The following is a 23,118-nucleotide window of genomic DNA, read 5'->3' as shown; positions in this document are numbered from 1 at the left end:
CATAACTCTTAGACCGCTTGTCCCAGGATCAAGTGTCTTATATCGTTGGAATCCTTGGCTCAAGGCGGACAAAATGGCTATCTCCGATTTGGATGTAGGCAGGGGAAATTTTCTGCTATGTCGGATTTTGTCCAAAACCTACTTTTGCGAACTAGTCCCTGGTTTTTCGCCCGATCGGAACCAAACCAGTCTAGGACAATTCTCTGGACTCTCTAGATCAATAATTATCGAAAAAAAGTTGAACTTTTGCATTTGGGTGGCTGTAACAGGGTCATTTAGAAAAGGGGCGTGGCAAAATACACTAAAAAGCCTATACATCCCAAATGAAAACTCAGAACTTCACCAAAATTGATGAGCATATGTGTCAGAACATGGTGAGGAAGCATGCAGAGTTTCATGGAGATCGGACCACAGGTGGCGCTATAACTGGCAAAAAGCCTTCATTCTTATTAGGGGTTCAAGCATGAAATGCTGAAACCCTATTGTAATTGTAAGGATTCGTAAAACGCATCGTGCAGGACAAACCGTAAGGCCTAGAGACTTGAAACCTGGCCAGATGGTAGGCCTCAATTTGGGGACAACCTATCAGAGTATGACCCCGAATGGCCCATAGGTGGCGCTACAGCAACCAAAAGTTCAAAATCACTCATAACTCTTAGACCGCTTGTCCCAGGATCAAGTGTCTTATATCGTTGGAATCCTTGGCTCAAGGCGGACAAAATGGCTATCTCCGATTTGCTCGCCCTTCAGGCGCCAATTTTGAGTAAATTGCATTTTTTTGAAAAACCTATTTTTGCTAACTTCTCCGAGGTTTTTAGCCCGATCGGAACCAAACCACTGCAAGAATATTCTCTGGAGTCTGACAATCAATAATCATCCAAAAAATTCAAAATTTCAATTAACGGTCGATAAGGGGAACCAAAATATTTGATGGCACCAGGGCCACTTTTACTGAAACGGTTATAAATTGTGAACGGAAAGAGATTTTTTTGCTGAACTTGGGATACATCTTCCTGAGCTCAATCTGAGATCACTTGAAAAAAATCGCAACAATTGGCCACTTGGTGGCACTATAAAATGGTTATAACTTGTGAACGGAAAGAGATATTTTCACAAAACTTGGGACACATGTTCATGAGCTCATTCTGAGGTCATGTGAAAAAAAATCATGACAATTGGCCACTTGGTGGCACTATAAAATGGTTATAACTTGTGAGCGGAAAGAGACATTTTCGCTAAACTTGGGACACATGTTCATAAGCTCAATCTGAGTTGACATGAAAAAAATCGTGACAATTGGCCACTTGGTGGCGCTATAACAGTGAAAAAAATCATAAAAATAGCTATAAGCGCACCCAACTGTTAGTCAACTGAAAATTGGCACGCAGTGTCTTTGTCCAGGGTGCCATGATAGTCTATGAGAACATTGGTGTATCTCAAAAAAACTCAGTATACGTCATTGGCACAATGCCTTGAAGGAGCCTTAGAAGTTTCAAGCCAGTGTTTTTTCACAGGTGTGACCTCCTAAGTCTCCTGAATCCTTGCCGAGTCCAACAATACCAAACATGCCAGGTTTCACCTTATGGTTTTTGTAAGTGTCATTTAGAGCTTTAAAAATTTGTGTTTATCTTCAAAGCCGTTAGTCCGATCGAGACAACAACAAAAAAACAAAGGAAATTTGAAAACATAGGTAAATAGCTAAACAATAATGCCAAAATGTTAAAATTATGATAGGAACTGACAAAAAAATTAATTAAATCCAACCAATTTCACCCATGGATCATTTTGATGCTCTCACATGTTTGAAACGAACAATGATGGGTTGTGGTAAAATTTGTTTTGAATTGGGACTGGCGAATCCCCGTCCATACTGTCAATGACCATTCGCAAAGACCCGCCCACTTTAGTTACTGTTGCTATGTCTGACAAGCGACGCCACTCTCACACCACACCAAGTTCTCACGCAGTGAAAAATACATGGAAATACATGCGGATCAGAGAGGAGACTGCGCGCTGTCAGACAAGTACTTTTGATATGAAACAAATGGCGCTTTTCCACTACACAGTACCAGCTCGCCTCGACTCGACTCGACTTTGTTTGGTTTTCCACTGTGTAAAAGTTGTACCTGTACCTGCTTCCAGGTACTTTTTTTCGTACCACCTCCGGCGAGGTTCTAAGCGAGTTGAGACGATACTAAAATGTGACGTGAAAACACGGCAGACTGCTGATTGGTCCGAGATAATCATCACTATTCACTGCGTCATCATTGCACACGCCAGACGGAGTATCCTGAATAAAAAACAGCAAAAACAAAAACATCCAAAAACAGCATACACTCGATTTCCTCCATTGTCCTGTGTGTGTGGCAGCGGATGTATCTCGCTTAGAAGATTAAGTCACGGCAGTTTCCTGCGGCGTCACTATGACGATCAGGTACTATTGTGGAGGTACTATCTGCAATGGAAAACGGAGCGAAAAGCGAGCCGAGTCGAGTCGAGTTGAGCTGGTACTGGTAATGGAAAAGCACCAAAAGTCTCACCTTTCAAATGTAGTCATTTTTTAGAGACATTTAAACAATAAAAACCGTTTTGTGACTCTTTAATGTGTCTGACAGATCGCTGTAGACTCGACCCATACACAAAAGAAATGTATTTGAAATATATTTTCTGAATATATTTTTGGAATATATGCAAATATTTGAAATTGGCCCAATAAATATATTTTAGTTAAATATATGTAAATATATTTAGAAATTTTAAAAGTCAACATTTTCACAAACAAACAACACATTTTCAATTTATTTTTTAGATAGACCACTTCAGCCATGGATGTGGGCATGGGAGAGCAGTGCTCAACTTCACCCACCCACATTATTCCTACTGGTCGGTGATCAAACCGGCAACCCTTCGATTATAAGCCCAAAGCCCTAACCAGTAGGCCACAGCTGCCCCTTTACTGACTTTATTGGCCTAAAATGACAATTTTATGTAGGAAACAACACACAGAATGCAGAGGGTTTTTTTTACCTATTTTTACAGAATTGAATACAGATATTTAATAGTGTGTGCATGCAGTGTTAGACACTGAGTTCTATCTATTGTTTAAGTGCACTTCACTGTTGGAGTATCATTGTTATACTTGCATCATAAATATTGTGCATATTTTCAATATTTAAATGACTTCAGGAAAGATGTCAATAAAACAACAATAAATCTAATAATTGCAGTTAGTTTTAGGTACGTGCCACCTAATATGGCCTAATAGTCCTAGGAAAGCAACTATCTGTCATTTTACATTGCAGTCATTTAAAAGTAAGTACAGTATTTATTATAGCTGTGTGTCATAATACAGTAGTGAAATATGGTAGCCTACTGTTGTGTATTGGGGAAAAGGTAGAGGAATTACTATGATCAAAATACATTTTCGACCCTTCTTTAGCAAGCTAAACATTTTATGACCATATATTTTGTCATATATTTTACATTACATGTTATAAATGTAAATATATTTCACACTTAACATCATATATTTTTGTTATATTTCAGAATATATTTCAAAATGATAAATATAAGTGGACAACGTCAATGTATTTGGAATATATGCCACATATATTTTTGACACTTTAAAATATATTTACATTTATTTCTTTTGTGTATGGGGAGGCTCAGTTAAAGCTGCTCGTGAACCGATCATCTCTTCCTTCTAGTTAATTTATAGCATTAAAATAAACATGAATGAACATAAAAGGAATGTTGTTTTAAAGTGCTAAGACGTCAGCACACTTTGGTTTTCAAATTTAAATCCTCCAATGTTAATCTACTAACTCTCCTGACTGCTTTGTGGGACAAAATGGCGGATTATGATTAGTCAGATCGCCTGTCAATCAAACTCCCTGCGAAGGGTCAATTGAGAATGCCCGTGCGCACAATCCTGATCTAATCGACAACTTTGCAGTTGCACATAGGAAAGCCCGGAAAATCCCGCTATAATGTAAGAGAGCATCTTTTTTATGTATTTGGACCTAGGCCTAACAATGTGTTATGGTGCGCTGTCACCAGTGGGTTTTTTTGGGGGGTTTTTTTGGTGAGCGTAGGCTCCTCCTGATTTTATTAATCATCTCATCTCTTATATGCTGTGTATGATCATATCCTGTCCTATTCATGGTAGACTACTCGCGGACATTGCGTCATCAAGGGGCCCGCCTTGATAATCCTACTTAAGGGCCCAGTGTTGGCTAGTTACGCCACTGAATATAATTGTCTAAACTCCTAATCAAAATGACATATTTACAACAAATTTGACACATATATATATGCACACTTTGAGTACTACTAATAAAAGTGGTGGAGATCAGGCAAGACTATAAGAAGACTCAGGCAAAAGGTGCTATAACTGTAAAAACGCTTTAAAACCATATATTTCCTATGGTAAACTGCCTGTATTGGCTGTAAATTGACTTTTTCATCTATTACGGCAGTTGTTAAATGTTTGCTAAATAAAACGTAATGTCTTTTGATGCTTATGTGCTTCAAGGCCTTAAAGGCCTTAACTGCTTGAACCCCTATAAATGCTGCTTGCAGCTTTAATTATTATTAGTTTTGCCTCTGATTGATTTGTGCTTATCATTCCTTGCAGGATTATCAGAAGTGTTGTCACTCTTCTACCACTTGACACCATCACTACCCTCCTCACCTGGCCTTCATCCTAAACTGTCTTGCTTTCTTTCTAAGTTTCTTTTTTACCTGTTCAGGATCATTTTTGCATGAATTGAAATACATGAATTGTTCACTGATCTTAATTATTAAATATATATTGTTCATTAGTCTTCTTTTAAAACAGATTTTTATTGTTGTATCATATTACATTATTATTAGGGGTTCAAGCACGAAGTGCTGAAACCCTATTGTAATTGTACTGATTTTTATTATTAGGGGTTCAAGCACGAAGTGCTGAAACCCTATTGTAATTGTACTGATTTTTATTATTATTATTATTCTTCTGCCGTAAAACGCATCGTGCAGCCCAAACCGTAAGTGCTAGAGACTTGAAACTTGGCCAGAAGGTAGTACAAAAATCGAGGAGAGGTTCAGAGAGTATGACCCCGATTGGCCCATAGGTGGCGCTATAGTGCCAAAAACCAAAAAAAATCACGGTTTTGCTTAAATCTCCTTAACCCTTTGTCACAGACTCAAGTGTCTTATATCACTGTAATCCTTGTCTCAAGACGGACAAAATGTATATCTTCAATTTCATTTCCGGTATGCAAATTTTTCCGCCATTTTGAATTTTGTCTAAAACCTACTTTTGCAAACTAGTAGAGGGTTTTTTTGGCCAATCGGAACCAAACCAGTGCAGAAATGTTCTCTGGAGTCTGATTATCAGTAATTATCGAAAAAAAGTTGAAATTTCGATCCACGGTTGCTAAGGGGCGTCAAAACGTTCGCAGGAGGCGGAGCCAGTTTACTAAAATGGTTATAACTCATGAACGAAATTAGATATTTTCACCAAACTCGGAACACATGTGTATGAGTTCAATCTGGGGTCACAGTAAAAAAATCGCGACGATTGAACACTAGGTGGCGTTATAACATGAAAAAAACATGAAAAGGGCTATAACCACCTGACCGTTAGTCCAATTGACTTGAAAATTGGTATGCAGTCTCATGGTCCAGGGTGCCATGTATATCTATGATGACATTGGCGTATCTCGAAAAACATGGCCGCCATCGGCCAATGAAGTTGAGCACCTATTAGACAAGGTTAACGGAGGCCGATCGGAACAAAACTCGATGGGCATGTTCAACTCATGGCCCTAGAGGTATGTAAGATTTTTGAAAGAAATCGGCCACTAGTTGGCGCTAACGAGTTTTATGGCTCTGTAATCACGTGGTGTTAAACTTATTGTCACATTATGCATATCATTTGATAGATCTGCTCATGCTGAACAACTTTGCCTCAAGAACCACTACTGTCAATCAAACTGTTCATTAAATATTCGCAAACATGTTAAAAACCTACTTTTGCGAACTAGTCCCTGGTTTTTTGCCCGATCAGAACCAGACCAGTCTAGGGTAATTCTCTGGACTCTCTAGATGAATAATTATCGAAAAAAAGTTGAACTTTTGCATTTGGATGGCTGTAATAGGGTCATTTAGAAAATGGGCGTGGCAAAATACACTAAAAAGCCTATAAATCCTAAATGAAAACTCAGAACTTCACAAAAATTGATGAGCATATGTGACATAACATGCTAAAGAAGCATGGACATTTTTATGGAGATCGGAGCATAGGTGGCGCTATAACTGTTAAAATGCTTTAAAGCCATATATTTCCTATGGTAAATTGCCTGTATTTGCTGTAAATGGTGTCTTCTATCTATTATCGTATAATGTTCATATCATAATGTTCAAAACCAGTGCAGCACAATTCTCTGAACTCTCTAGATCAATAATTATCAGAAAAAAAGTTTAACTTCTTCAAAAGGTGATTTTATATGAATATAATGACATATTAAGCCAATAAGTGGTATTTTACTGCCCCCTGCTGTCATTTCATCATACTACTCCCTAATATTGTTATAAAATTCATATTTAGACTTTATAAAATCATTATTTTAACATTTACAATCACATTTTGTCAAAACTCATCTATTGAGTATTACTATTGACAATTGTGTTACACTGAGATATGGAAATGGACGAAAGTAAGTGAATGAAATGAAACGAAAGTATAACGGCATTTAAGCCACGCCCCCGAATACAAATTCATTCATAACTCGAAAACGGAAAGTCGTTGCGCGCTCAAATTTTGATGGTGAGGACCTCTCCGGGCTCTTGATCGAAACGTGTCGTCGCGGGCCTCGGGAGCGCGCCCCCCGCGCATCGCCAGCCCGCGGGACCCCCGATTTTGAACGGCCATTACTGCCGACTCAGACCACCCCGAACATTGTGTAAGAGCTCGTTGGAAAGGGCACGTCCTTGGCTAGCTTCGATTCAAATGTGGTGTTATCTGCCCTGGGCATTCCAGAGATAATAGCCCGAACAGATATGCCTTATAACAGTCATAACTCCCAGCCCCAATCGCCCAAAAACACCTTGATGGTCTCATTCAACGGGGCTCCTCAAGCACTATCTATGCTCTGAGTTTCAGAATTTTTCGCCTTTTGGTTCCTGAGATATAAGTAATAAAACAAATTCCCATTCATTCATTCAAACACCTCAACTGTAAAATGTAAGCTATAATACCACTGTTGTCCACTAGACGGAGCAGCAGGATTACGCATGATCTTTTAATTCGCTTCAGTATTGGGAAATAAACAAATGCTTTAAGAAGCAATCTTTTTTATTATGATGTTTTTTTTATTATGATATTTGTATATATTTTATTTTTTTATTATGATTATGAACGGTTTGATTGACATTAGTGATTCTTGAGGCAAAGTTGTTCAAGATGAGGAGATGAAGATATTTTCACAATATCACATCCTAAAAACATTGAAAACATATTTGTCTTTGTGTGTGTGTGTGTGTGTGTGTGTGTGTGTGTGTGGATGTGTTTGTGTTTGTGTGTGTGTCTGTGTGTGTAAGCATGCTTAATGGAAAGAACATGGAGAAACTGCTTTGTTTTACTGGTGGATAAAAAAGTCTTTCAAATGAAAGTGAGTCAATTAGTGGTCTTCTACTGCCCTCTGCAGGACATTCTACTTAATAAAATATTTTCATCTGTGCTTTTGCATTAGTTTTTGGACTATATCAAATTACTTGCATGAAAATCACCTATTATAACACAGTCATGTTTTGTCAAAGTTTATCACTTCATTTTTACTGAGCTCTCAGTTTGAACAATTCTGCCTCTCAGTGATTAATTTGAAATCTGAAAATGGTGTTATACAGAGGAGATTTGCAATTATCATTTTGTTACCTATCTTTTATTTTAAATATCTCCATCTACAACAAAATGTGTGTGCATGTGTGTGTTCAAGCATGGTTAGTGTATTAAGTATTATTGTTTAAGTATTATTGTTTTCATTTACATTTTAACCACCAGAAGAAGAACACTCATTGGTTCATTCTGCTCACTAAAATATTATTTTTAATTTTTTTTTCCATTTGAAATATTGTTTAAACTTAATAAAATCATTAAAATAACATTTCAAATCATATTTTGTCTGTTTATAAATCCCACAGACTCACATTGGCTGCAATACTAATGTTTTTGTAAAACACAGACCTGATAGTCTAATCTGTGTGTATTGTGCATATATTATTGATATTATTACTATTGCAAATCATGTTATTGTAACTCATATCTTAATAGAATATTATTTGTAATTTTAATTCTTTATTTCTTAAGTGTTTTTTTTTATGATTACTACAGATATTATCACCAAAGATATCAACTACACCTTCACTTTTAGTATTGACACGCTGCACACACAGCACAATCACACACTCACTAATGCATTCAAATAAATGTAATCTTACTGTGCTACTTTATTTGTACATGATTAGAATGAACAGAAATCTAAGAATATTTTTCTTCTTTTGTTAAAGCCATTTCAGACTCCAAGTAAGCATTATATTACTAATCATCTAATTTAAAGGTGCCATACAATTGAAAACTGTATTTATCTTGGCATAGTTGAATGATAAGAGTTCTGGACATGGAACTGACATACCGTGAGCCTCAAACACCATTGTTTCCTCCTTCTTGTGTAAATCTCCTGTTTGCAAAAGACCGCTGAAAAATGAGTGAATCCCACCATAACACCGACTGTGACGTTGGAGTCAGGATCATTAATATTTATACCCCCCAAATTTGCATTTTCCAGTCCATGTTCTAGGCCAGGCAGTGTTAATGTGGACCTGCACAGCCGAATCATCAGAAGATCTGCAGGTATTGTGAAGAAGCAAGCAAGGACAATAGTGAAAATGGCAGATCATGGATATAAATGTTATGTCTGAGGCTGTGCTGTGGATTTGAGAACTTTTCATTCCCTTCCCACAAAACTGTCAACAGGCATGGTTGATGTTTACAACAGGATACCTCACCATTTTAATTCAAAGCTGTTAGTTTGCTCTTAACGGAGGCCGATCAGAACTAAACTCGATGGGCATGTTCGACTCGTGGCCCTAGAGGTCTGTAAGAATTTTGAAAAATCAGCCACTAGTTGACGCTAACAGGTTTTACGGCTATGTAATCACGTGATGCATATCATTTGATAGATCTCCTCATACTGAACAACTTTGCCTCAAGAACTACTGCTGTCAATCAATTTGTTCATTAAATACTTGCTATTATGTTAAAAACCTACTTTTGCGAACTAGTCCTAGGTTTTTCGCCCGATCGGAAATATACCAGTGCAGTACAATTCTCTGGAAGCTCTAGATTATTAATTATATAAAAAACTTTAACTTTACCCATTGGGTAGCCATAACAGGATCATTTAGAAAATGGGTATGGCAAAAAACACTCAAAAGCCTGTAAATCCTAAACAAAAACTCACTAAACTGCCTTATGTGCTTAAAGACCCTAAATGCTTGAACCCCGCTAAATGCTGCTTGCAGCTTTAATTATTATTATTATTATTATTTTCCCCTTAAACGCATCGTGCAGACCAAACCGTAAGAGCTGGAACCTTGAAACTTGGCCAAATGGTAGTCCTCAATTTGGGGAGAACCTATAAAAGTATGACCCCGATTGGCCCATAGGTGGCGCTATAGCAACCAAAAGCGCAAAACTGCTCATAACTACTAGACCGTATGTCGTAGACTCAAGTGTCTTATATCATTGGAAAGATGGACGCCTGACGAACAAAACGTATATCTCCGATTTCATTTCCGCCATGATAGATTTTCCGCCATTTTGAATTTTGTCAAAAACCTACTTTTGCGAACTAGTCCTAGGTTTTTCGCCCGATCGGAACCAATCCAGTGCAGAAATGTTCTCTTGAGTCTGAATATCAAAAACTATCGAAAAAAAGTTGAAATTTCGATTCACGGACGCTAAGGGGCGCCAAAACGTACGTCGTGGGCAGGGCCTATTTTACTAAAATGGCTATAACTCCAGAAGTAAATGAGGTATCTTCACCAAACTTGGTACACATGTGTAAGAGGTCAATCTGAGGTCACAGTAAAAAAACCGCGGCGATTGGCCACATGGTGGCGCTATAACATGAAAAAAACATAAAACAGGCTATAACCACCTGACCGTTAGTCCGATTGACTTGAAAATTGGTATGCAGTGTCTTGGTCCAAGGTGCCATGTATGTCTATGAGGACATTGGCGTATCTCAAAAAACATGGCCGCCATCGGCCAATGAAATTTGAGCACCTATTAGACAAGGTTAACGGAGGCCGATCGGAACGAAACTCGATGGGCATGTTCGACTCAAGGCCCTAGAGGTCTGTAAGAATTTTGAAAGAAATCGGCCACTAGTTGGCGCTAACGAGTTTTATGGCTCTGTAATCACGTGGTGTTACAAATATCCACACAATATGCATATCATTTGATAGATCTCCTCATCCTGAACAACTTTGCCTCAAGAACCATTGCTGTCAATCAAACCGTTCATTAAATATTCGCAAACATGTTAAAAACCTACTTTTGCGAACTAGTCCTAGGTTTTTCGCCCGATCGGAACCAGACCAGTCTAGGACAATTCTCTGGACTCTCTAGATCAAAAACTATCAAAAAAAAGTTGAACTTTTGCATTTGGATGGCTCTAATAGGGTCATTTATAAAATGGGCGTGTCAAAATACATTAAAAAGCCTATAAATCCTAAATAAAAACTCAGAACTTCACAAAAATTGGTCAGCATATGTGACATAACATCATTAACAAGCATGAAAAATTCTATGGAGATCGGACGATAGGTGGCGCTATAACTGTTAAAAAGCTTTAAAATCATATATTTCCTATGGTAAACTGCCTGTATTGGCTGTAAATGGTCTTTTCCATCTCTGATCATATAATTTTCATATCATAATGTTCAAAACTAGTGCAATACAATTCTCTGGACTCACTAGATCAATAATTGTCAGAAAAAGTTGAACTACTTCATTTGGATAGCTATAATAGGTTCACTTCAAAATCTGGCCTTTACCAAGTGTCCCCGAAAGCCTATATCTCTTTAATCAATGCTCAGACCTTCTTAAAAACAAGTCAGAACGTGTGAAATATCACCCTGAACAAGCATGAAAATTTTCAGACAGATCGGACAAAATTTGCCTCTATAACAGTTAAAAAGGTGAAAATGATATGAATTAATGGCATGTTAAGCCAATAAGTGGTATTTTACTGCCCCCCGCTGTTTAAAATAGTCATTTTCTCATATTGGTATTGGTATCAGCCATGGTAAATCATGATAAATGATGGTGTGTGTGTGTGTGTGTGTGTGTGTGTGTGTGTGTGTGTGTGTGTGTGTGTGTGTGTGTGTGTGTGTAAGCATGCATTGAGTTAACATGGATAAACTGGTTTGCTTTAGTGCAGAAAACTGGTTTAAAGTGAAAGTGAGCCAATAAGTGGTCTTCTACTGCCCTCTTCTGGCCATTCTACTTATTAATGAAATATTTCAACATGTGCTTGCATTCATACTTGAATACACACTAAAAAAATCACTTATATAGCAATAACTATTATAACACAATCATATTTTGTCAGTGTTAATCACTTTATTTGCACTGACACTTCAAATAATTGCTAGTAATGTGGTAAATCATGGTAAATCATGGTTAACTATGCTGTGTGTGTGTGTGTGTGTGTGTGTGTGTGTGTGTGTGTGTGTGTGTGTGTGTGTGTGTGTGTGTGTGTAAGCATGCATTGAGTTAACATGGATAAACTGGTTTGCTTTAGTGCAGAAAACTGGTTTAAAGTGAAAGTGAGCCAATAAGTGGTCTTCTACTGCCCTCTGCTGGCCATTCTACTTATTAATTAAATTTTTCCACATGTGCTTGCATTTATACTTGAATACACACAAAAAATCACTTATATAGCAATAACTATTATAACACAATCATATTTTGTCAGTGTTAATCACTTTATTTGCACTGACACTTCAAATAATTGCTAGTAATGTGGTAAATCATGGTAAATCATGGTTAACTATGCTGTGTGTGTGTGTGTGTGTGTGTGTGTGTGTGTGTGTGTGTGTAAGCATGCATTGAGTTAACATGGATAAACTGGTTTGCTTTAGTGCAGAAAACTGGTTTAAAGTGAAAGTGAGCCAATAAGTGGTCTTCTACTGCCCTCTGCTGGCCATTCTACTTATTAATGAAATATTTCAACATGTGCTTGCATTCATACTTGAATACACACTAAAAAAATCACTTATATAGCAATAACTATTATAACACAATCATATTTTGTCAGTGTTAATCACTTTATTTGCACTGACACTTCAAATAATTGCTAGTAATGTGATAAATCAGGCTAGAAACATGGTAAATCAAAGTAAATAATACTAGATTGTTGTTTATCTCCTGGTAAATAATACAAGAACGTGGTATATCATGGTAAATCATGGTTAACTATGCTGTGTGTGTGTGTGTGTATGTGTGTGTGTGTGTGTGTAAGCATGCATTGAGTTAACATGGAAAAACTGGTTTGCTTTAGTGCAGAAAACTGGTTTAAAGTGAAAGTGAGCCAATAAGTGGTCTTCTACTGCCCTCTGCTGGCCATTCTACTTAATAATGAAATATTTTACATGTGCTTTTGCATTCATACTTGGACACACACTAAAAATCACGTATATAACTAACTATTATAACACAATAATATTTTGTCAGTGTTCATCACCTCATTTGCACTGACACTTCACATAATTGCTAGTAATGTGGTTAATCATGCTAGAAACATTGTAAATCATAGTAAATAATACAGAAATGAGGTGTATCAAGGTAAATCATGCTAGAATCCTAATAAATCATTCTGGAACATGGTATATGATAGTAAATCATGCTAGAATTATATTAAATTATTCTTGAATGTGGCAAATCGTTGTGGGAGGAGCCTATTTTACTCAAATGGCTATAACTCAAGAAGTAAATGAGATATCTTCACCAAAATCAGTACACATGTGTATGGGTTCAATTTGAGGTCACAATAAACAATTTTATGGAGATCGGACCATAGGTGGCGCTATAACTGTTAAAAAGCTTTAAAACCATATATATCCCATGGCAATTTGCCTGTATTGGCTGTAAATGGTCTTTTCCATCTATTATGTCAGTGGTTACATGCTTGCTAAATAAATCTTAATGACTTTTGATGCTTTTGTGCTTAAATGCCTTAAAGGCCTTAACTGCTTGAACCCCGATAAATGCTGCTACCTACTTTTGCGAACTAGTCCCTGGTTTTTCGCCCGATCGGAACCAGACCAGTCTAGGACAATTCTCTGGACTCTCTAGATCAATAATTATCGAAAAAAAGTTGAACTTTTGAATTTTTCGTATGGCTATAATTGGGTCATAAAGAAAATGGGCGTGGCAAAATGCACTCAAAAGCTTATAAATCCTAAACGAAAACTCATAACTTCACGAAAATTGGTGAGCATATGTGCCATAATATTCTAAACAAGCATGCCAAATTTCATGTTGATCGGACCATAGGTGGCGCTATAACTGTTAAAAAGGTTTGAAAACCATATATTTCCTATGGTAAATTGCCTGTATTGGCTGTAAATGGACTTTTCCATCTATTATTTCAGTGGTTAAAAGCTTTCTAAATAAAACTTAATGTCTTAAATGCTTATGTGCTTAAAGGCCTTAAATGCTTGAACCCCGATAAATGCTGCTTGCAGCTTTAATTACTAATGTATTGTTTAAAAATACACAATAAACCTTGTTGTGCAGTTAAAGCTTCAATTGTTCTTTTTTCTATTTCCCATTAACAGTTAAAATAATATTCCTACAGATTTTCTACATATTCTACAGGTAACACAGTAGCACTATAAAAGTAATAAAATAACATTTCATAACTGTATAATACTATACAGTATTATTAAAAATCAACGGTGTAATACTGTGTTTTAACGTGGTAAAAAATTACAGTAAAATAATGTATTTAATTTTACAGTATGCTTAACAGTACTGTATTTAGTGTTACAGTAATTTTACTGTTGAATGAAATACAGCAACTACTGGATAATTGTTGCCAGTAAGTTACTGTTAATTTGACAAATTTTTTTACAGTGTGAGCATGCAGCAACTTCTCATCCAGGCCCTGGTCTTTCCAGGCTTGATTACTGCAATGCTCTACCAAAAAGGGCCCACGTCACACCTCTCTTCATCTCTCTGCACTGGCTACCACTTGCTGCTCGCATCAAGTTCAAGGCATTGACGCTTGCTTACAGATCTAGCACAGGCTCAGCTCCCTCCTACTTCCATTCGCTCTTACGAGACTACATCCCTACCAGAAGTCTACGATCGGCAAATGAGCGGCGGCTGGTGGTATCATCACAGAGAGGCACAAAATCACTTTCCAGAAAATTTTTGCTCACTGTTCCTTGCTGGTGGAATGAGCTGAAACTTCCTCTGTAATGCAGAATCCCTGACAATTTTCACAAGACAGCTGAAAACTCATCTCTTCCGGGAGCACTTAAAGGGTAACAACCCCTGGTCAGAGCCTGACTCCACCTACTGGCAATATTTGAAAAATACTTTTTCAAGGTACAGCTCGTACCTGCTTACGTCACAGGGCACCACAACTTCCAATAGGAAAATTCAACTGCAGTAACCACCGTTCAACCTGAAGAGGGCAGCACTCAGACGTTTTTACACCATATATTGTAGAATTAAAGGAACCGTATGTAAGATTGTGGCCAAAACTGGTACTGCAATCACTTTCAAATTACTGTAGAGTGGTGTATCCCCTCCCCCCTTACTCAAGGTTGCCAGTTAGGCTGCAGGATCCAGCAGGAACGTAGGCTGCTACAAGGAGCTTCCAATGGCAAGTGACGAGTCCTACACAGTAAAAAAAAATTCTGTTAATTATGTTTATGCTTCATGAGAGATGTTTTCCGTATTTCGGATTCATTACGAGGTCTTTTAGGTTTCGTAACGTTAGACATTTTTTATCCGACACGTTTGTAGCTGCAACTGTGGTAACTAGAGCAGAGCTGGCAACCCGGATGCCGAAACACTACTGACTTCGTGATTAGTAGATAGGTGGGGCATCAGGCCAAAACACAACATGACAACATCAGTTGAGGGCTGCAACTTCACTTTTAAATGACAATATCCTGGCCGGACTACTGTTGTCAGTGATATAAGTATTTGAAATGAACATGATTTCTTAATGTCTAGTGACATATCAGGGCCATTTTATGATTAATTGAAATACATTTCTTACATACGGTTCCTTTAAAACACTTTATACCCAAATGTCAAAAAACTTACTTGAATAAATGAACAGCATTAATAAAGCCCCAGTCTTACAGATCATTAACTAAAAAAAGTTGTTTTAGGGTTTAGTTACCCTTTAACTAGTGGTCAACCGATATTGTTTTTTTGATGGCTGATGCCGATATCTTAGAAAGCAGGGTGGCCGATGGCCGATATAAAGCATCTATCTATATATATATATATATTAGAGGTGTAACGATACACAAAACTGACGGTTCGGTACGTCCCACGGTTTTGACGTCTCGGTTCGGTTCGGTTCGGTTCATTTAGGTGGAGTGGGGGGTTTAGAAAGCTAAAATTGCTTTTTTTTGTTAAACAGTGCTTTAATTAACAAATTGTGTCCTTGTCTTTAAATTAATTCAATTACAAGTAAACGTTTTGCAAGGATAAAATTTTTTATCTGCTAATGCTGTAAACTAGGCTATATAGGAGCCCTTACTTGCACATTACTATAACATTAAAGCTTAACAACAGAGCCTAGACTTTTAGCCTAAATTCAGTTGCTATTTATTTTTAGATATAATAATAATCAACACTCAAGTAACAAATTGTATGAAAACATGTAAACTGCACATAAGGCAGTTTTTACATTAACATTTTTACTCTAATTTATTATTGAAATATAATCATTTACACAGTTGCTGTCATTTTCATGACAGATATTTTAAACATACATTAAATAATCAAGATGTCATTAACAGGTTAAGTCAAATATAATATATAGGCTAATATAGTGCATTTATTTAGTGAAAGAGTTCATTTCCTTAGCAAATCAACAAGCTGTGGACACTGAATGACTTGCCTGAGGTAAATAAAGCTATGTGAAAAAAGAAGCGTTTTATTGACATATTTCCGCTGTTGAAACACTGACTGAGCGATTACACGAGTTATGATGCCTTTCAGTAAGTATACTGTATTTTTCAACATACCTTCAGGTGTCCATTCATGTTTATTCTGTAACTGAGGAAGAGAATCGCGTTTACTCGCGCTCCGCGCTGCCGCTTTAAATGAGGAGCCTAGTAGCCTACAGTGATCTGTCACGCCACATCAAAGAGCGCCAAAACGACATTTAATGTTTGAATTTCGTGATCAAATAGACAGAATTTGCAAGATTACACCTTGCTTATTATCGAATGTAACAAAACACTGAGCTTATTGCGATTAAATGTGGTTAATGGTGGTTAGGCAACGCTGTATTCGTTGTGTACACATAAGACATGAGGTCCAATGAGCCGGGACAGCAGGGGGCGGGGCGGGCGTGTTCGGTACGCCATGAGAGTATCGCGATTCGTATCGTGGGTGGTGTATCGCGGTTTTTCGGTTCGGTTCGAATATTGTTACACCCCTAATATATATACATATATATATATATATTTATTTATTTTATATTTATTTTAATCATTATTTAATAAATTAGAAATAAATTAGAAAACAAATAATAAAATAAACATGCTTATACTTTAGATGGTAACTTCTTGAATCTGCAATCCTATTACAGTAACAAAGTATTACATATGACAGACAGAAGCCCAATTTATCCTTCTGCGTCGAACTTACGCCGTAGCTACGTCGTAGGCTGTGTGTAGCGCGCGTACCCTGACGTGCACCTCTCCAAAAATGTAACAACGCGTCAACTCTACGCGGACGCAAGCGCTGTGATTGGTCTGCTAGGACCGGTCCCTCGGGTTTCACATGCTCCCTCTGCGCGCGTGAACGCGGACAACGACGCAGAAGTATAAATGAAAACCAACGCGTTGCCTACAGCGTAGAGGCTCCGGCGTAGGTCCGACGCAGAAGTATAAATCAGCCTAGAGATCATAAACTAATGAAGACGGAGAATGTGAGTGAGCGCTGTGTGATCAGGCGCTGGTGTTCAAATAAAACACCGCCCGTCAAAATAAAAGTCTGAACCACCGTCAAAATAAAAGTCCCGTTTCCAACACATCGGCCAATCAGAAAAACGTATCGGCCGGCATTGGTGATATATCGGTCGACCACTACACTGAACCTCATTATAAAAAAACTAAATTCTATGCTTTCGTTTTCCTTTAATCCCTTCCTATTCTAGCTTATGCTACTCTGAGCAGTGTCTGAAACTTTGAATTAAGCACTTCCTGTGTTTATTCTCCTCTTTACAATGAATTTGCTTGTTGTATTCCTCATTTGCAAGTCGATTTGGATAAAACTAAAGCATCTGCAAAATGAATAAATGTAAATATAATAAAAAAAAAAAAATTTCTAGACACAAGGAAATTTGCGGGACGAATATGGGTGCCGTTACACCCCTAATTACTATTTAAACAAATGTCAAGGAAAAAAAAAACCCGTTTTGTAACAAGGTAAAGTGAGGTCAACCTCAACAATGGGCTAGAGCTGGGCGGGAAGCAGGTTGCAGGGCGCATTCGGGACGCCATGAGAGTATTGCGATATGTACCGTCACGTGCAGGTGTATCGTGGTTTTCCGGTTCGGTTTGAATATCGTTACACCCCTAGTATCTATATGTCAGCACACGTATCTGTCAGAGATTTAAACTGTACGTGTTAACTATATCTTAGCAGTTATTTTGAAGCCCTTGATATAAAGCATGGCTCATGTTTAGGACAAAGTGGATTATGTACTTATCCCCGCAGCAGCTCACTCTGCATCATCCGCTATTTTTCAAACTACTGTATATCGCTATAAACAGTATTGCCTCATTCCATATCGTTTATAAAAAGAAAAAAGAAAAACAATTGCTAAATAAATAAATAAATAAATAAATAAATAAATATAAAAAATATTTCAAATATATCGTACAAACTCGATATACCGCCCAGCCCTATGTTACACATGTGTTGTCTTTATCCATTGTTTGCGCTCACTTAGACATAACCATGTTTGTACACAACTCAGTTGCACATATAAGGTAGTTTTCATAAGCACTTTTCTTCATGCAACAAATTAACAGTAAGCTCCTTTTATAGCCAACTAACAAATGGATGACATTCCTGAGGTAAATGCAACGTTAAGTGACATCTTTCCATGGTTGAAATACTGATTGAGATATTATATGAGACATGATAAGGATTTCAGTAAGCTGTTCTGTATCTTTCACCATACCTTCTGATATTCATGCATGTTTTTCTAGATAAAATTTGTATTAAAGTGGAAAAGACTCGCGCAGTCGCTTGAACTGAGGTGCTACAGCGATCTGTTACGTCACATTTAAGAGCGTCAAAACACCATTTATTGTTTGAAATTAATGAATTTCAAAATTTGAAAGATGACACTGTTTCTTTTCAGAAGTAACAAAGCACAAAGCTATTTGCGATTATAATATATTATAATAAAAAATGCTTTAACATAAAAACCAAGTCTGTTAGATAACAGCACTGAAAGTGCATTCACATTACTGTGTCAGGTCACAGAGTTAACAGTTAACCACCACTGGCTTTAAAGCGATTAAACCAGTTGCGTTTTGAACAGCTTTACATTCAATGCAGACCAAGTACATTGATCAGCAAAAACCATTTACTCTGCCCTTCCTTGAATGAATACATTCTTTACATGAACTTCTCAGATCGCTGCTGCAACCATGTGGGATCTATTCAGAATAAATACACACAGGCTAATATTTTTTGTGTAAAAAGGTGTCACAGAAAACCATTCAGCTGGGTTTCATATAGCAAACACACGTGCAGCCAAACACAAGTCTTCTGAAGTTACGAGTCCTTGGTGAGGGGCCAAATCTAAACATTGTCCAGGCTGTGTGCACTCAAGGAACACTAAACTCATCCAGTGTTATTTGGAGAGGTTCATGGGTGCCGTTGCTCGAATGCCTTAGTCTGATTCTGGTTTTGCAGGAATGGTTGGCATGCACAGAGAATTTTCTTCCTTTAATGGTAAAGGCAGTGTAGAAAAGGCAATGAGATGCCAAGCTAAGGACACAGAGAGAGAAAATGACCAGAGGTAAAAACGTAGAATGTGATTAGGAGCATTAAAGAAGCAAACAACTTCCAGCCATGAGTCACACATGATGTATGGAGAATACACTACAGACATACACATGGACGGATATAGTGCAAGACCACATCTGCAACTCCAAATAATTTAAATTATGTTCAAAAGTAAGCAAATTCATGCAAGTGAAGTCAATCCATAGCTAGTTTAAAAACTTGAATTCTCTTTTTTCTCCTGTAAAACTTTTTGTAAAAAATAAACATATCTACCTTCCTCACTCAAGTATGACATCATTACTGAAGTCTTTCCATGTTAGGATGGAGAGGCTGCTTTCGCCACACAGCATGAACAACTAAACTTCCCTGATCTTCATCTAAGGCAGAATGAATGGTCTGTGAACCAAAAGAACTGCTCTGCTAAACGTCTTCTGAATTCATAGCAGGGCTCAACGCTAAGGATTTTTTCTACTGGCAAATTGTGGTTACATTTTTTACTTGCCCTGCAAAAAATTTCAATGGCCCTACAAAAAATACAATAAAAAATAAAAATTAAATAAGTTGTTTCTACTAAATAACGGCCCTCTCACACAGAGCGTAACGCAATAAAGCTAAGCGCAGACGAACAGAGCTTTCACACAGAACATGAAATGGTTGATCGTCTTCAGCTAATTCATGCCTGAACGATAGGTGGCACTGAACCAGAATACATTTTTCCTCATGTATGCATCTAGTAAGTTTTCCCATTTAGATTTAAACTCATCCACAACACAACATACAACAGTATATAAAGATAAATTAGGTTTGGTACAACGCCAGAAACACAAACCATCTATGACGATCACATACCATGATTGACAGCTCTGGAGCTCTCTGACTCATAACACATGGAAGAAAACGGCACTCTGTCTCAAGCTCTTCAGATAGCATAAGATGTAACCAATCACATCAATGTGCGGGTGGGCTTTAGCATAACTGCAAAGCAGGGGGTCTCAAGAGAAGCAAGGTTATCCTGGTAGGCTATATTTTTCTGTTGATATGAAAAATGGTGTAAAGCAACATAGCGGGTGAATTATGTACATGATTAGGGCTGTGACGGTATGGGATTTTTTTCTTACAGCGGTGAAGAAGCAACAAATCAAATCACATGGTTTGGCGGTTAACTACTAGCAGATTTTACTAATAGACCTACCAATCTCTGTGTAAAAATAAAATAATGATGATGCCATCTTTCTAAAGCCATTTTTAACCACCCTCTATAAAATACTGGATTACTCAGTAAATATACATCTGTGACATTTAATAATTTGGCTTTCATCACCATTTATGTTTGTCTTTCTATATAAACAAATATTAATAAAATCAAACATTCAAGCCGGGGACCTCTGGTTGAGTTGACACGGCATTTAATGACCCTGCTTCACGTTTTACCTACGTTGAAGCATAATGAGTCATGATGAGAAACTGTTAAACCTGCATTTCCCCATCCTTCTCTTCTCATTACTAAAAAGACACCATATCTGGAAATGTGGTTGGTCTTCCGTTCTTTCAAGCTTAAGAGATGAGCAATATGCTGATATTATTTTTGCTGCTAAATAACTTGTTTAATGCAGGGTTTACAATTTGCATAATCTCTGCCTTTAACAAATTCAGCCTTTAACAAAGTCTACTTGCAGAAAATGATAATTATTCAATTCTATCAATATCAATTCTATATTAAGTTCTATCAATATGCATTTAGTTTTTAGCAGTTGTCCTGTAAAAAAAAAAAAAAAAAAAAAAAAAAAAACTCAGCTGGATTCTTTAATTGCAGCTATGGATTTCAATTTGTGAACTACAGGTACATTATTTACAGCTACAATTTTATATATGACTTAATTTATCTATGCATTTGATTTTTATTGTTGTAATTTAACTATTTAATTACAAATTACAAAAATAACCAGTGCGTTGCACAAAACAACAATACTAGAAAACCCCTACAACAAAAGCACAACGTAAAAGGATCATAAAAAAAAAAGTTCAATATTACTCAAAAGCATTAGTGGTTAAAAAAAAAAAAAAAAAAAACCTTTGGTTTTGGAAAAAGTCCCAGGCAAGGTTTGACACAAATCATAACCTCTTGACAAACTAATCAGACAAATTGGTTTAACGAAATGCAATTTACTTTCATAATCATAAGTAACTTTATCTGGTTAAAACCACTATGAATATCTTCACAAAAGAAGCTGATGATTTTGAGGAGCTAATGTACAACAAGTGAAACAAAACATGATAGTCATAAAAAGTTTGAAAACTCATGACCATGATTAAATTCGTGGAAAAGAAAAAGGAAGCCCCACTCACACTTTCCTCCACAGTCAAAACAGCAAAGAGAACTGAAAACTGATTTGCTAAACATTCTTGTCAGAAAAAAAAAAAAAAAAAAAAACCCAATGCCTACACTTGTCAAATCAGCAAATCACTTGATCCATCCTAGTCATCTAGGGATTCTAAACTCAGCTTCAGGCTAGAAAGTTTATTAAACAAAAATCAGCTTGAGTTAGGATCCTCATAAGTATGAAACCTGTGAAAAAGCAACAGGGTTCAATTAATCTGTTATAGCGTGCTGTTTTGATTGAAAGCATGTGGATAAAAAACACCCTAAAACATTGGACAAAATGATTCATTTAATGATGGAGAGCACCACACTTTCAATATAGGCGAATGATATACACATTTATTTAATCTTTTTGTTTAAGGAACTACCTAGGTTATATAGAAGAGCATTATTGAGTGTGTTATAACAACAATAATAAGAGTTTATTTTGGTCAGATTTTGACGTGGTTAAATCAGTGAGATTTGTGCTAACATGCTAAGACTGCTGGAACCAGAAAAAAACTACTCTATAATTTTATATTTAAGGAATAAAACATTGTTGGTACAATTATGGACTGTAAGTGAATAAAACACACTATACCACACAATATATCTGGTTTAAAAGCTCTTCATGATTTTCTGGTTAATGATTAAAATGGTCTGTTAGCGCGCTCGTTTAGCCGCCGCCTACCTTCACACACCCGCCGGAATAGACCCGTCAAACTTTGGCGTGTTCAGCTGCAGTCAGACAACCTCAATCCCTTTCCTCCTCAGCAAACTGGGTCATTCCACGAAACCGCACTTGAGGCTCACACGAAAAGAGCTTTGGGAGCGGAAAAAGACGACTGTGCTGCCCTCAATGCGACCTCGCGAGCCGCTCACGTAACGCGCCTGTCACTCACCTACTCAGCGCTCCAGCGCGAACTAGCAGCACCGCGATTTTAGCGTAGAGTCAGAGTCTAACAGCTTCCGGTGTCGGGTGGAATCATGGGCCGCCACCCGACAAAACAAAGGTCATTTGGCAAAAGAGGCAAAAAAGAGAGAGAAAAAAAAAGAGCATGTTGACATTGAAATTAAATAGTCAAAATCAGAAGGGAAGAGTCTAGTGTGGAAATAGGTGATGGAATTATGGCAATATCAATGGGATCATGAAAGTAAAGGAAGATATACATGATTAAAAATAAAGTAGGCATTGTAAGAGAGATGACAAATAGAAGGAAAGAACAAGATATAATAACAAGACTTAGGATTGGGCATTGCAAATTAAATGGAACTCTTTGTATGTTAGGAAAACATCCCACAGGTCAATGGGATGAATGCCAAGAGGAGGAAACAGTCAGTCACATTTTTATGTCATGTAGAAAATGTACACAAGAAAGGCAAGAGTTGAAACATCATTTACAAGAAATTGGTATAGGAC

At 37.2% G+C, this 23,118-nt stretch overlaps 1 protein-coding gene across 1 annotated transcript in view; it reads right to left on the bottom strand.

Moving 5' to 3' along the window:
• The window catches only part of rap1ab (RAP1A, member of RAS oncogene family b), a 104,682-nt gene extending 82,003 nt beyond the window's left edge, over positions 1-22,679 (bottom strand). Inside the window, exon 1 of the mRNA XM_084395199.1 lies at positions 22,390-22,679. The gene's annotated coding sequence lies outside the window, so the exon portion shown is untranslated. The remainder of the gene's footprint in view (positions 1-22,389) is intronic.
• Positions 22,680-23,118: the final 439 nt, after the last annotated feature.

The sequence above is a fragment of the Rutilus rutilus genome (assembly GCF_951802725.1).
Source record: "Rutilus rutilus genome assembly, chromosome: 22".
NCBI lineage: Eukaryota > Metazoa > Chordata > Actinopteri > Cypriniformes > Leuciscidae > Rutilus > Rutilus rutilus.
The sequence above is the reverse complement of the archived record's forward strand: the minus strand, read 5'-3'. Positions and strand labels throughout refer to the sequence as shown.